General features: G+C 44.2%; 1 long non-coding RNA gene across 2 annotated transcripts in view; it reads right to left on the bottom strand.

The window, feature by feature from the left end:
- The window catches only part of LOC122207071, an 85,511-nt gene extending 70,694 nt beyond the window's left edge, over positions 1-14,817 (bottom strand). For both annotated transcript variants that reach the window (XR_006196659.1, XR_006196658.1), the window contains exons 1-2: positions 14,744-14,817; positions 12,897-13,090 (exon numbers count right to left, since the gene is read on the bottom strand). This is a non-coding gene — a long non-coding RNA (uncharacterized LOC122207071). The remainder of the gene's footprint in view (positions 1-12,896; positions 13,091-14,743) is intronic.
- Between the last annotated feature and the right edge of the window lie 1,026 nt (positions 14,818-15,843).

Raw genomic sequence — 15,843 nt, 5'->3', positions numbered from 1 at the left:
ATCAGTGCCCCGAGGCCGGCAGGTCTTTCCCAGCAGGTGACACAGGACACTTTGCCAACACACGTCCCTCTCATGCCACAGTGGATGGAGCTCTGTCCCCTCCCTGAGGAGGAGAGATATACACACTGGGGGTGGCTGGGTGCCATAATATATGTGTGCCTTAAGCAGAGTGAACGAGCACCCCTCGAGCATAAAACAGGGAAAAATAGCCCCGCACAAGGCACTAAGCCCAGCACAGGCTCTGTGGACCATTTATCTCTTGGTAAGAGAGAGTTCCGAGCTCCAGGCCCACTCTTACAGTTGAGTGGGGACTGATACATGCACGCACAAGACTGCCTTTCCCGACAAATATCAAGCTTTGGATGCTGAAAGAAAATAACTCTCAACCCAAATGACCACCCTCTGAAAATACTCTTCCCCCAAAATGCAAAGATGAGATAAAGAATATTGAAATAATCTGTCATCAATGGGACTGTTTTAAAAGGAATACTGAAGGAAGTTCTTGGGGGGGGGGGGGGCAGGGGAAGGGAACTAATCCCAGAGGAAAGCCCAGAACACAGCTAGGAATGAAGGCCAACAGAGCGTGCATGTGGGTAAATCTAAATGAATATTTTCTGTACAGTACAACCATAACAATGCCTTATGGAGTTTTAAATATGTGTAAATTAAAATACATGAAAATACCATAAAAGAGGAGGAACCTTGTGAAGAAAGCACAAAAAGAACCAATTTCTTTACACACTTATAAATCAAGAAAAGACACTTTTGTCATTGAGAAGAAACACTAAAGGAAGGATGAGTGTGCATTTGTGTGCATGTGTATATATAATTAACAATTAATAAAGGAGAAAAAATGGAATACAAAATGCTGATATGACCACAAAAAGAAAACAAAGGAAAAACAACAACTCCACAATCAAAATGGGAGATTTAAATGCACTTCTCTCAGTAACTGATAGAACAGATTTAAAAAATGTTAAAATATGGAGAATTTCAACAAACTTGACCAATTGATATATGTAAAACACTGAGTTCAACAACCACAGGATACATATTTTTCCAAGTTCTCCCAGAGCATTATAAAATTAACCTGCACGCTATCTGTTAACCCATAAAGGAAATTCTAATGAACTCCAAACATCTGAAGCCAAGCAAAATATGCTGAGTTCAGTGGAATCACATTAGACATCACTGTACAAGATACAGAATAACACCTCAAATGCTTGGAAACTAAGCAATACTCTTTATAAATAACTAATGTTATTTAGTCAAGAAGAAATAGGAAAGGAAATTAGGAAATATGTGTAATACAAGATTGTGAGGGTATGGCATGTCAAGAATTTAGGCTATTGCTAGAATAGTCCTTGCTGGGAATCATAGCTGTAAAGACATATATCAGAAGAGAAAAAGGCTAAAAACCACTGACTTATGTAACCATCTCAAAAACATAGGGATAGGGGCACCTAGCTGGCTCAGTCAATACAGCATGCAACTCTTGATCTTGGGGTCATGGATTCAAGTCTCATATTGGTCATGGAGCCTACCAAAAAAAAAAAAAAAGGACAAAAAAAGCACATTAAAACCAAGAAAGGTAGAAAGAAAAAAAAATATATATATATATATATGACTAGAAGAGGAAAACTGATGAAACATATAACAAATGTAATATAATCAAGAAAGTCTACAGTAATACTGGACCTCAAAAGGGAGGTATCACTATGGATCCTACATATAATCACAGAACAGTAAGAGAATATTTTCCAACAATTTTGTGCATATGCACTTGAAATATCAGACAAGTTACACTCTTATAAAAATGCAATTTACAAACTGGCACAAGAAGAAATAGAAAATCTAAATAATCCTGTATCTATTAAAAAAAATTGAATCCATAATTTGAAACATCTCCACAAAGAAAACTCCAGTCTCAGAGAGCTTCACTGTCAAGATCCACTGAACATTTAAGGAAGAAATTAACTATGTTAAACAAAACTTCTAGGGACTAGAACAAAAAAGGGAACACTTCCCAACTGATTTTATGAGGCCAGTGTAATAGTATTACCAAAAAACTTGGCAGGGAAACTACAAGTAAGGAAATCATAGTCGGAGATCTCTCATGAGCAAAGTTGCAAAAGTTCTAAACAAAAGGGTAGCAAGTCAAAATCAGCAATATAAAAATAACACATCACAGCAAAGCTGGACTCATTCCAACTCCTAAATGAGCCAGTTTAACATTTCAAAGTTAATCCATGGAGTTTACAACAAATCATTTGATCATCTGAAAAGATACAGAAAAACCATGTGATGTCTCAATATCCAATCATGTAAAATGCAATAAACTAGAAATAGAACATAATTTTCTCAGTCTGCCTAAAGGTATCTATAAGACAATCTACATCAAACATAATACTGAGTAACAAAATACTAAAAGCTTTTCCCTTCATATTAGGAACAAAACAATGATGTCCCCTCTCACCATTTCTATTGAACATTGTACTAAAGGTCCTAGCCACCACAACAAAATAAAATAAATATTATTGACAGACAGCAAGACTATGTGTATAAGAAATTCAAAAGAACCTACAGATATATCATTAAAACCAGTAAGCAAACTGAGATTACCTAGATCATCAAAGTCACTAGTTACAAATTCAATATACCAAAACACACTGTATTTCTATTTATTAGCAATGAAAATGAGAAAATTAAATGGTATGGTAACATAACAGCACCAAAAAACATCAAATGCCTGTAAATGAACCAAATAGAAAATGTAAAAAGCTACTCAGAAAATTACAAAAAATTATTATTACAAATTATTACAAAAATTAAAGGCACTCTAAGTACTAAAATAAAGGGATATACTATGCTCATGGATTTAAATGTTCAGTATTCTATACAGAATATGTATATTCTGTCCAGACTGAGCTAGAGAGTCAATATTCGATATACCAGCAGGTGTGTGTGTATACTGAACAAGGTGATTCTAATGTTAAAGGCCAGGACAGCCTTTTTTTTTAAGTTTATTTATTTACTTTGAAAGAGAGAGGGTGTGAGCTGGGGAGGGGCAGAGAGAGAGAGAGATGAAGAGAGAGAGAGAATCCCAAGCAGGCTGCACACTGCCAAATGTGGAGCCCGATGCAGGGCTCCAACTCACTAACCGCAAGATCAAGACCTGAGCTGAAATCTAGAGTCGGACGCTTAACCGACTGAGCCACCCAGATACCCCAAGGCCAGGACAGTCTTGACGAAAAGGAACAGGGTTAGAGGGTTCACACCAGATGTCAATGTGTGCAATACGTAAAAGAGTACGGTCTTGGTGCAAAGCTGAACAATATAATGGGTGAAAGAAACACATAAACATACATATCACACACACAAAGAGAAGGAGAGAAACACTCGAGTTATGACAACAGTAACACTCCATAGCAATGGAGAAAGGCTGACCTTCTCATTAAACAGGTGCTGGGTCAACTAGATATCAATATGAAAAAATGCACCATTAACCTCCATCTCATACCATGCATAAAAATATATTCAAGAGGGATCTTAGGTCTAAATATGAAGAATAAAAGAATAACTGCTTTAGATTCCTTAAACCAGATGCAAAAACACTAATTCCAAAGCAAACCAATGACAAGTGGGATTCCATGAAAGTTAAGAATTTCTGCTCACTGATAAATACCATAGGAGAGTAAAAAGGCACCTGGAGAATGGGAGAAGGTATTTGTAGGCAGATACCCCATGAAACATTTGTCCAGAGCACATATTTTTTTGAAAACCTTCAAGTCAATAAGAAACACATAAACCACCTCCAAAAATGGCTAAAAGATTTAAATAGGTTCTTTGCAAAGCAGGGTATTTAAATGGCCAATGTTTATATGAAAAGGCCCTCCATTCACTCACCTTCAGGGAAAATCAAATTGTATCACAGTAAGCAATCACAACATACTACTGGACTAGTGACATTTGAATTTTTTTTATTAAGTTTATTTTGAGAGAGACAGCGCTAGTGGGGAGGGGCAGAGAGAGGGGGAGAGAGAGAATCTCAAGCAGTTTCTGCACTGTTAACGCAGAGCCCGACGTGGGGCTTGAACCCGTGAAATCACGAGATCGTGACCTGAGCTGAAACCAAGAGTCGGATGTTCAACCGACTGAGCCACCAGGTGCCCCAGTAGCGACATTTCAAAGACTGGCATTAGAACAAAACGGAAGTATAAATCCCCAAAATCACGTGGGAACACTCTTTTGCATTATCTTCTAGCGATGAAAACGTGCAACTCCTCTAATCTAGCAATTCTCCTCCTAGGATAAACATGTGTTTTTGTGCCCCCCCCCCCAAAAAAAAAGTATAAAAAAGTTTCTGGCAATCACAGTTAAAAAACTGAAAGTGTTCGTCCACTGCAAAAGAGATGTGCCGTGAGTTGCAATCTATTCACACGACAGACAAACAGCATTAAAAACAAATGAACTACAACCACGTGTAACAAAAAGGAAGATTCCTACAAACAGAACGGAGGCAGGAGCAGCAGACATTCAATCGTACTTGTGGTACGATTTTGTTCATATGAACTTCAAAGCTAGGCCAAGCCTATCAATGGTGACGGAAGTCGGGACAGTGGTTTGGTCGCCCCTGGAAAGGAGACGGTGGTAGTGACTGCAAATGAAGGTGACGAGGTTGGACGAGAGGAGAGCAGGGTCAACGGACGCAGAACGGCTCACCCCCGGTGACACCAGAGAGACCCTTCACGCAGGCACACCTCACTCTACTTCTCTGCACCACTGACTTTCTCAATCCCATGAGACTTCAGCTGCAAATAAGTTGTGGGCCTTTGCAGCAGTCTTTTTTTTTTTTTTTAATGTTTATTTATTTTTGAGAGAATGTTGAGCAGGGGAGGGGCAGAGAGAGGGAGACACAGAATCCGAAGCAGGCCCCAGGCTGAGCTGTCAGCACAGGGCCCGATGCGGGGGTCGAACCCACGAACCGCGAGATCATGACCTAAGCTAAAAGTCGGACGCCTGACTGAGCCACCCAGGTGCCTAAGAGCGCAAGTCTCGACCTCTGACTGGAAGCCACCTCTTGCTAGAAATGGAAACCTGGAAAGATGGTTTCTCTCCATGCATGAAGGTGAGGACAGAGTGAACCACAGACCACTGTTAGCAGAGAGAAGATTTTCAATCCAGCTGCGTGAAGGTTCTATGCTTCTGTGGGCCTCAGTGTCCTTATCTTTGAAAGCAGAAGTCTGGATAGGGATGGGTCTAGTTTGGGATGGGTCTGGATTCAGTGTGGCTGCAGTAAATTAACGTTTTCTTCACCGATATACCCCCAAACCTGTCCCGTATCTCACTTCCTTTCCCTTGAATAAGCAACTCAGACAGAACCGGTAGTCTCTTCCAGTTTTTCCACAACAGGCTCATTTTTAGATATTTAAAGCCCAACCCAAACTAATATGACAACACATCAAAACATCTCCCCCTGTGTAACGGGGAGGATTATGCTTCCCCAAAGAGAGACGTGTTGAGATCCTAACCCTCAATATTCCAGAATGTGGCATTATTTGGAAATAGGGTTGCTGTAGATGTAATCGGCTAAGATGCACTCACGCTGAGGGAGGGTGGGCCCCTGGTCCAGTGCGCCTGGTGTCCTAAGACACAGGGAGACCACGCCAGGTGGTGGTGGAGGCAGAGACGGAAGGGATGTGTCCACCAGCCAAGGAATGCACACAGTTGTTGGAGACGCCAGAAGCTGAGAGAAAGAATGGAACGGATTCCCCCTAGAGCCTTGGAGAGATCACTGCTCTGCCAACATCTCGACTTCCAACTTCCGGCCTCCAGAACAGCGGGAGAATGGATCTGTGTTGTCTTCAACCACCCAGTGAGTGGCTCTTTTCAAAGCAGCTCTAGGAAACTAAGGCACCTCCCTGCGGCTCGGGCCTGTTCTGCCATTCAGACCAACGACCAACAGCAGGGAAAGGGAGTGAACATTCACAAATGAAAAGCGGTAACCTTGTGGATGTCTGAGTTTTCACGCCACGCGTTTTCACAGAACACCGTGTTCGTTTCTTTCTTTTTATTTATTTATTTTTGAGAGAGAAAGCACGACTCAGGGAGGTGCAGAGAGAGACTAGGGGGGAGCAGAGGATCTCAAGGGGGCTCCTGCTGACAGCAGACAGCCTGATGGCGGGGCCTGAACTCATAACCTGAGCCTAAGTCAGACTCTCAACCGACTGAGCCACCCTGGGGCTCCCAGTGCATTTGTTTCTAATGCATTCCTGCCCTCCTGCCCAGGCAGTCAGGCCCCTGGTCACTGGAAAGAGCACTGTCAGGGACCTGGACCAGAATCACACGGGAACTGATAGATCTTGGGCGGCGGGAGCCGGGAGCCTTCAGGTATTTGATTCATTCTCCTGGTGGTTCTTTGGCTCCTGAATGAGAAAGTGAGTTTCAAACCATGGATGGGATCAGAGGGTCCTGACCCTGGGGTATAACGCGCAGGGGGACATCTTATTAGATGACCCAGATGAGGGACTGGTTGGTGTTTTATTTTTTAATGGGATGGGATTCCTACAGGCAGCCTTGACTGGGGGACCCCAAGAAGCCCGGGGGAGAAGGGGAGAAGGCCTGTGAGCCACAGGCAGCTTTGGTGGTGAAAAGAGTTATTTTGCAAGAGGAATCTAGAGAATCAGAATCCTGGCAGGGATCTAACGGCAGATTAAGTTGGAGAACTTTACTTTTAGGTGAAAGAAAGGAGCAGGGAGGCCTGTTTTTTTTTTTTTTTTTTTTTTTTTCTGGAATTTGCCAAATATGCTCAGGGTGGGGGTAAGGTGGCTTCAGTTTAACTCAAAACACATTTCCTGAGTGCCTATTAAGCTCAAGACTCTACACTGAGGCTTAGCTACCAAAGGATGATACCGAGGGATGAGCAGATACAGCCCCTGACCCTGAGATGACCCTTTCCATCCCACAGGGGAATGCGAATCATATTTCTAACTCAGGATGTGAGGCACAGTGAGAGAACCACCACTGCCGAGGTAGAGACAACAGCTCCTGCTCATACTGAGTGCTAAGCCTGTGCCAGGCAGGAGGCTACGCAGTTGATGCCCATTAATTCCTTTCATGCTCACCACAACCCCCTTGTGCTACTGGGATCCTCATTTGACAACAGAGACCAGAGAGGTTAAGTTACCTGCCCAAGGAACACAGCCCAGCAGGCAACCGAGCGGAGACGTGAGTATCTGTGGTCTGTCTCCTGAGACCGAGTGCTAAATACTGAACTAACTCTCTCAGAGTATTGCTTCCGGCTGGCAGGAGTAGAGGGGTTGGGATGGTCCCAATGGCAGAGAATGTGCCCTGAGAGGCACTTGCAGGCAAGATTAGGTAATATGGGCCCCCCGAACCATGCAAGAGGGAGGGCCTCCCTCTCCACCTCCACGACCGGGACCCTAAGTTTCACACCCTAAGGCATTTAGACACAGTCTGCCTTAGAAGAAAATAAATAAATGATCAGTTGCCAAAGTCCCTTTTATCTCCGAGACCACGAATCCGCGAGGCGTAGAAAGCAAAAGCCACGGGGCCATGAGGGAGTCTGTGGTCCCTCTCCCAAGACAGAGAAAGCTGAGAGGTCAAGAGGGACGTTGTGGAAGCTTCTGTAATGGATGCAGCTGAAGAACACATCATCAAAGCTGCCACTCTCACTCTGACTTCAAGCGACGCAGCCAGTATCAGAAAGTTGTGAGTTTCTGTTACCCCTGAGCATTTTGCTGCGGGGCTCACCCTTCCAGGTGAAGCGTTACACTGACCAACTTTTTACGTCAGAGCATTCTGTTGGGTGTGTGGCAAGAACAAAGGTGACGTCACCTGGTTTTAGAAGCGCGGGTCCAAGCCGGTGACAGAAATGCATCGGTGAGGGCATTCTGAAGCTAAACACCCAGAAGGAAAGACACAGGAAAAAAAAAAAAAAAAAAAAAAGACACAGAAAAAGTAACACAGAAGATGTGACTCCCCTTCGGTGCCGTTTGGTCTGAGACCGGAGCCCTGGTTTGAGGAGGGGAAGGGAACTGTTAGGTGCTTGTTTTTCCTACTGGATCAAGGGTCCAGTACCACCATAGGGTTGACATTAGCTCTAACTCTTTATTTAGTAAAACGAAAGCTCCAGGAACATTCTGGCAGCGGGAGGCATGAGTTGGTTCCTCCAAACAGAGCCCTCTGCTATTTAGGGACTCTACAAAACAGAAAAATGTGTATTACCAAATAACTATTTAGAGAAAATATTGAGAAAAAAAAAAAAAGATCTAGAGAGAACTGTTTGTTTTAATATGGTCTGTTTACAATGCATTATTACGGGACTGCAGAGAGTGTGTTAAGGGAACAAAAATGCATTTGCATATTTTCGGGGTCAAAATAGCCATGTTCAGACAGCACAGAGCAACCTCTCCTACAGTTATTTTCCTTCTCTCTCTTTTTCTGGCATTTGATAGATTCTAGAAGTTCATCTAACTTGACCTTTGGCTCAACTGCCATTATTGCTATGAAAATATACTCTCAGACGAGGCCTCTTTCTCAAGTTGGGAGACGGTTTCTCTAAGCCAAACGGTTCCCAAACTTTTATCCGCACCAGAAATTCCCAGAGGGTTGGAGAAAGGATATATAGGGTCCCCTCCCTAGATTTTCTGATTTAGGGGGCCTGGGGTGGGGACCCAAGAATTTCCTTCCTTACAGGTTCTCCGGTGATACAGCTGAGGATGATTCTAGGACCACACCCTGAGACACGCCGGCCCACGTGCGGCCCAGGACTGTGCACCAATGGACACACTGAGATGATCCGGACAGGAGAGAAAGGCCATCTGACCGTCCTCGGGAGACAGGCCTCTTCCTTCTCCTCCCGGACATGAAGCTCAATGTGATAACAGGATCTAAGACAACCCTCCTGTGCCCACGAAAGGGCAACGAGGACAGCAAGGAAAACAGAACTGAGTGAGAGATGAAGACACTCTGATTTCTGCTCGCGACACTGGCATCCCTGCTTCAAGCTGAACCCCGGCCTTACCAGGTACGTGAGTCGGGGAATTCGGTTTTTTGCTAAAGTAGGCTGCGTTATCTATCATTGGCAAGAAAAGAATCCTGAATCGGCCACCTGTTTTCTGGACGTTTATAGCACAGGGTCCTTCTGCTTCTTCTGTTCTCCCCTCCCTCACTGCTGCCACGGGAGGGCCTCTGGGACAAAGTCATGCTCCCGAGTCTACTCTCTTCACCTAGTTTCTTTTCTCAGTAGTTAACCCAACTCAGGAACTTCTCCCACACACGCTCAGCGCTACCCAACTTTGAACTTCATTTTTCTGGCTGTAAGAATATACACGTCTGTACACATGTCTGCTTCACTCCCTGGGTTGCCCACACTCTGAAGCACAACACCATGCAAATCTATGCCAAACACAGAACACTGAATATTACCTTATTCTGATGAAGTTGAAAGGCTCCAACCGTGATGCTTTGCATTCTTGAATCAATCTATTTGGTCAAAAACTAATCAAGTTAGCTTTTGAGTATCTCTGGGTTTCCTATAATTGCAGTTTTATGATTGATCCAGAGACCCTCTCATTTTATTATTATTTTTTTAATTTTAGGGAGAGAAAGAGCACGTGAGCAGGGGAGAGGGGCAGGGGCAGGGAGAGAGAGAGAGAACCTGAAGCAGGTTCCACCCCATCTCACGACCCTAGGATCATGACCTGAGCCCAAATTGGGAGTCAGATGCTCAACTGACTGAGCCACCCAGGCACCCCTGAGACCCTTTTAAGCCAAACTCTATTACTAACAACATCCTGGCACATCCTAGAATTTGGGATTACCCTAGCAATCATGCCATATGAATAGGTATCCATGAAAGTGTAAGATCCCAAGCACAGTTATGTTATACCCTGGAGGGACTTAATTTAAATGCAGAACTCAACTGACGGCCAGTGAATCATTAAAGAGGCATGTCCTTGGTGTCCACAAAATACGTGAAATTCTAAGGACGTGGTGGCATAAAAAATATCGTCCTTATCGTAAGGAAAAAGGCAATTTAATAAGAAAGACAAGACCAAAATACTAACTGGACAATTGGAAAGTAGGGAATAAAGGCACTACTGTTATTTTTTAACAACGTGCCAAAGCACATATGACCAAAGCAGCACATTCTTCAAATATTCTAGAGGCTGCCATTGTTTACATTGTAGCCAACCCACCACCATTCATACCTGTGGCAGACACAGTTGGTGGCCTGCCCCATTCACATCTCACCCGTCACCAGCACCCCCGCTTGGTTTTGGAAGGCAATGTGTTGCTACCTAGGCTGTGGATCGCGACGGGTCTGATCCACATGTGACACGCCTACCCCTTGCTTTCCCAGAACTCTTACAGATGCGATGGCAGAATGACCAAGTTCCAACCAGCGACACTAGGGCAAGAGGTGGTTGTCCTGATAAATGAGGAACACGCCAGCACAGCTCCTGGCTCGTGGGTTTTCCTCCAGCCTTGATGCCTGAAGACACACACCAGCCATCCCGTGACCCTGGGGCAGCCGTCACCGAGAGAAGGACCGAGAGATTTGCAGCCAACGCCAGTCCTGACATCATGGAAAAACTGAAAGCCTGAAACTTCTTAACATGTGAGACAAAATGAATCTGTTTGCTTTAAACACCATTAAATGGATTTTTAGATTACGTGAAGCTGAACACAATATTGTAAGTGATATAACTGCAGAGTCTTATGTTGTTATTCGGGGGCACCTGGCTGGCTCAGTCGGTTAAGCATCCCACTTCAGCTCAGGTCATGATCTCAAGGTTCGTGGGTTCAAGCCCCGCCCTGGGCTCTGAGCTCACAACTCGGGAGCCTGGATTCTGCTTCGGATTCTGTGCCTCCCTCTCTCTCTGCCCCTCCCCCTCTCGTTCTCTCTCAAAAATAAAATAAAAAAGCATTCAAAAAATAATTGTCTATTCATCAGGCAGATCCAGGAAACATTCCCCAAACTTCAGTCCACATCTCTTCATGCTGTTGCCAGAACGTATATCCTGCCTCAACCTAAGGGCTGAGGGCACAGCCCTTAAAACAATTTTACAAGAAAACTTTGAGAGATGTTTTAACCCCTGGCAATTTTATGACAATGAGCGGCGGGACTGAATGGAACACCGCTCCTTAGGTTAAGCTATTCGTTCATTTGAGTCTATCTCATATGTGTTATAACTAAAACCAAATGCTGATTAAAGCCATAATAGGAAGATCTATGACTGTAATTACTAATTACCTTCTTAGCTTTCCTTCAGTTTTCAAGAAAAATATTTAATTAGCTTAAAACCATCTGTAAGCGTTGCTGAGTTAAAATTCGGACTCTGGTTTATTTTATCCTCTCTCACAGCAAACGTTGAAAATCATTTTGGGGTTAACGTCCAGGAGAACCTGTGTTTTAAGCTTTCGCCGGAGATTCTAAAATTTCACCAGACGAAGCCAGTTTGATGTTCTATAGAATTTGTCACACAGTCGTGTCCTAACCTCGTGGTTCTGTTTATTAGTGCAGACGCTGAATGTAGTCAGATATTTTGGAAAATGTGAAACGGATTTCACGGATATCACACCCCACACTCCCGTCAGAGCTATCACCAGGGAATCATGTTTCAAATAACAAAACACAGTAAAAAAAAAAAAAAAAATCAGGGTTCTAAAGACAAAGAATAACCTTCAATAATTTCTGGAGGCAGTAGGGTCGTATGGAAGCCTTCAAACAACCAGAGAAAAATAGCGGGGTGTTCATCTGATCACAAGGCACAGGATGACAGGGCGCAAAATTAAAAGAAGAAACTTTGGAAGAAATGAATAAACATGACTGCGTTACGAAAATATTTAAATTTCTGTGTAGCGAAAATTAAGAATGAATAAGAAACTAGGAAACCAGCGTGTAATAAATCATTAGATGAAAACAACAACAACAACAACCACCCCACGATATGGTATTATAATCGAGGAAAGAACCAGGCAAGGCCACGACTGTGAATTTTAGCTGAGAAGAAGAAATACAAGTTACCAACCAGCATCTGCTTCATAAACGCCAAACACCGGGGTAAAGGAGCCAACAAGGAGCTCCACCATGTACAGCAGATGGAAACGATTAAGGTATAAGAAGTTTAGATAACACCAGCTGATGCATGGAAGGGTTGCATCACTGTAGTGCACACCTGAAACGAATACGACCCTGAACCAATTGCAATTAAGATTAAAAAAAAAAAAAAAAAATTTAAGGTATAAAAATCTTATTTAAATTACATAGTTAACTACTGGAAGAACTAAGAAAAATAATACAGCAGTCCCCACTGACCCATGGGGAATCTGTCCCCAAGTCCCCCCCCCCCCCCCAGGGGACGCCGGAAACCGCGGAGAGCATCGAACCCAACACGTACTACGTGTCTTCCCATCGGGACATACCTGTGATGAACTTGAACTTACACATCAGGCGCAGTAAGAGATTATCAACAGTGGTAATGAAATAGAACGCTGGGGCGCCTGGGTGGCTCAGTCCTGTTAAGCAACTGACTCTGGGTCTGGGCTCAGGTCATGATCTCGCGGTTTCTGAGATCGAGCCCCCCCCCCGCCCCCCCCCAGCAGTGGGCTCCCTGCTGACAGCATGGAGCCTGCTTGGGATTCTCTCTCTCTCTCTCTCTCTCTCTCTCTCTCTCTCTCTCTCTCTCTCTCCCTGCCCTTCCCACATGTGCATGCATGCGGGTGCACTCTGCTCCCTCTCTCTCAAATAAATAAATAGGCTTAAAAAAACAAAACCCTTAGAACAATTGGCTGTTAAAAAAAAAAGAAAGAAAAAAGTTGTGTGAATGCGGCCTCTCTCTCAAAACACCTCATTGGACTGTACTCACCTTCCTCTGGTGACGGCGCAGGATGACGTCCCCTCGTCTCCTCTCGGGGCTGAGATGACGTCAGGTAAACGACCAGGCGTCCCGACGGAGCTTTAGGCCCCTATTGACCGTCTGCAGATTCGTCAGAAGGAGGATCCGCGGCTTCCGGTTGGCAGTGACCCGAACCCACGGAAGGGAAAGTGCGGACAGCGAATCTGCAGATAAGGGTGAATTTGTGTATAATCCACTGTGCTTGGGGCGGGGGGCGTCGCAGGACAGGAGAGAAAGACGGGATGAGTGACAATGAATGATCGCTGTCCTCAACAGGAGCCAAAAGCTACTCTCTAAAGAAAGAATTAAATATGTAATGTAAAAGTATGGTTCTAAAAACAAGCGATGGAAAAACAACAGAGAAATGGATTCGAATGATCAGAAGGAAAACACACACAAACCCATGCAAAAAAAAAAAAAAACTTAAAAAGCAAGAATAGAAAACAAAACAAAAAGCAAAAGATTTTAAAAGAGAAGCAAGCTCTCCCCCGCCCCCCATTATTCTCTCAGAATAAGGAAAAATGCATTCAGTAAAAGATTTTAATTTACCTCCCTCGGTTAGCGACATATGAAGTGGACAAAAAAAAGAAAAAAAAATTACTAAGGATATGGATAACATAACGGTAACAATAGAAAGCTAAGACAGACCTAATTGCCAAATGTCCAATTCCATCATGTGGAAACAGGAAATGGATATTTGGAAAGACTCGCAAAAACTGACCACAAAATAGCCCACATTGAAATCCTCATCAAATTCCAAAATGTATGGAAGAAGTACTTAGGCCCTCAGACCTCAGTGCAATGAGAGGAAAGATAGCACAATTAAAATACTACCAAACCACGTGTTTTTGTCTGGGTTTCCCCAAAAGCAGAATCTGAGAGGAAGACTGAGGCACATAGTTTATTTGGGAGACAGGACAAAAGGAAGGAAGAGGGGAAAGGGAGACAAAATTAGCATGTGAAATGAGGGAAATAGGAGATCTCAGCTTTGCTGAGGACCCTCTAGGAAATCATGAAGAATGTACCTCCGAATTTTCCCATCCAGGGAAGATAAACTGGGTGTTTATCACTGACTCCTGTCCCTCATCACTTGCAGGCAGCTCCAGAGAATATTCTCTCTGGCATTGCCAGCTGTCCTACATGCCCTGGGCCGCTAAAGGAGAAGTTCCTTTAGGCAGAGAAGGGGAAAGCTGTGGCCGGCGTCCCAGATGGAAAGCTCCCGATATGCACACCTGTCCCCCAAGTAAACACAGAGGGAGGCAGAGGGGCTACGTACTGGACACGCAGAAGGGGACTCCCCATGAGTCCTGCCTTTGTATAACTCCCTCCCCTCGAGTACTGGTGGAACCCGAGTAGACTCCAACCAACACAACACCACAAGGGGATGGGAAGCCACTCTCACGCTGAGGTTTGGTTAGGTTACGTTTTATGAAAAAAGATGAAGGGGGTTGCAGGTATAATTAAAGTCCCAGGTTAGTTGGTTTTGATTTAGTCCAAAGCGACATTATCTTGGGTGGGTCTGACTTAGTAAGGTGAACATTTTTTTTTTAAGTTGCTTTCTTTATTTTGAGAGAGATAGATTGAGCACAAGCAAGGGGAGGGGCAGAGAGAGAGAGAGAGAGAGAGAATGAATCCTAAGTAGGGTCCACACCAGCAGCACAAAGCCAGACCGCAGGAAACTGTGAGATCACTACCTGAGCCGAAATCAAGAGTCGAACGCTTAACTGACTGAGCCACCCAGGTGCCCCTAGGAAGGTGAAAAATCCTTAAAAGGGTAGCTGCCCCATCCCAAGGGCAGAAAGAAGTCCCTGGCTGACCTTGAAGAAGCAAAAGCAAAGTTGTAAAGTGTCTAGAAGGTGAGCTCTCTGCCAGCTGACACGGTGACTGTGGCCTTGTCAGACCTCAACAGGGATCAAGGTCTGAACTCCTGAGCCACAAAGGCTGTGATGTAACAGTACCTGTTGCTTTAGGTCACTAAGTTTGTGGCGATTTATCACACAGCACAGAAAACTCATATGGGATGTGTGGTATCTGCAGCATCTTTTTCATTAGAGAATACGTCCTATCACCTGACCCTCGGGTCTAGGAGTCACCAAAAGTGGAAGTGCAGATCACAGATGTTAACAGCAGTGAAAACAGTGGGGCGCCTGGGTGGCTCAGTCGGTTGAGCGTCCGACTTCGGCTCAGGTCATGATCTCGTGGTTCATGAGTTCAAACCCCACATCAGGCGCTGTGCTCACAGCTCAGAGCCTGGAGCCTGCTTCAAATTCTGTGTCTTCTTCTCTCGCTCTCTGTCCCTCCCCCACTCGTGCTCGCTCTCTCGGTCTCTCTCGAAAATGAATAAACATTAAAGAATTAAAAAACAAAAGAAAATCTGAATGGAAAAATACCATAAACAAACTCAGAAGACATACGATCTAGCCAGATTACGACACGTACCCCGTGTCCCAGCAATCCAACTCGCTTACATATGAAATGACGTATGAAATGATGCAGTCAATTCACATCATATTCCATTCAATGAATGTTTGTTAACAGCCTACTATGTGTCAGTCCTGTTCTTATTGCCGAAGATAAAGCAGGGAAATAAATCCTTCCTCTACTCAAGGAAGGAAGTAATTTTGTCTTGAAGGAACGAAATAACTCTGGGTAAAGGAAAACCATAAAAAAATTAAAAAGACCAAGGGGTGCCTGGGTGGCTCAGTTGGTTAAGCGGCCAACTTCAGCTCAGGTCATGATCTCACAATCCGCGGGTTCAAGCCCTGCGTCAGGCTCTGTGCTGACAGCTCAGAGCCTGGAGCCTGCCTCGCAGCCTGCCTGTGTCTCCCTCTCTCTCTGCCCCTCCCCTGCTCACACTTTCTCTCTCACTCTCTCTCTCAAAAATGAATAAATGTTAAAAATGTTTTAAATAAAAATA

Source organism: Panthera leo, chromosome E1 (assembly GCF_018350215.1).
Source record: "Panthera leo isolate Ple1 chromosome E1, P.leo_Ple1_pat1.1, whole genome shotgun sequence".
Classification (NCBI taxonomy): domain Eukaryota; kingdom Metazoa; phylum Chordata; class Mammalia; order Carnivora; family Felidae; genus Panthera; species Panthera leo.
Note: the sequence above shows the minus strand (reverse complement) of the source record. Positions and strands in the feature narration are given on the sequence as shown.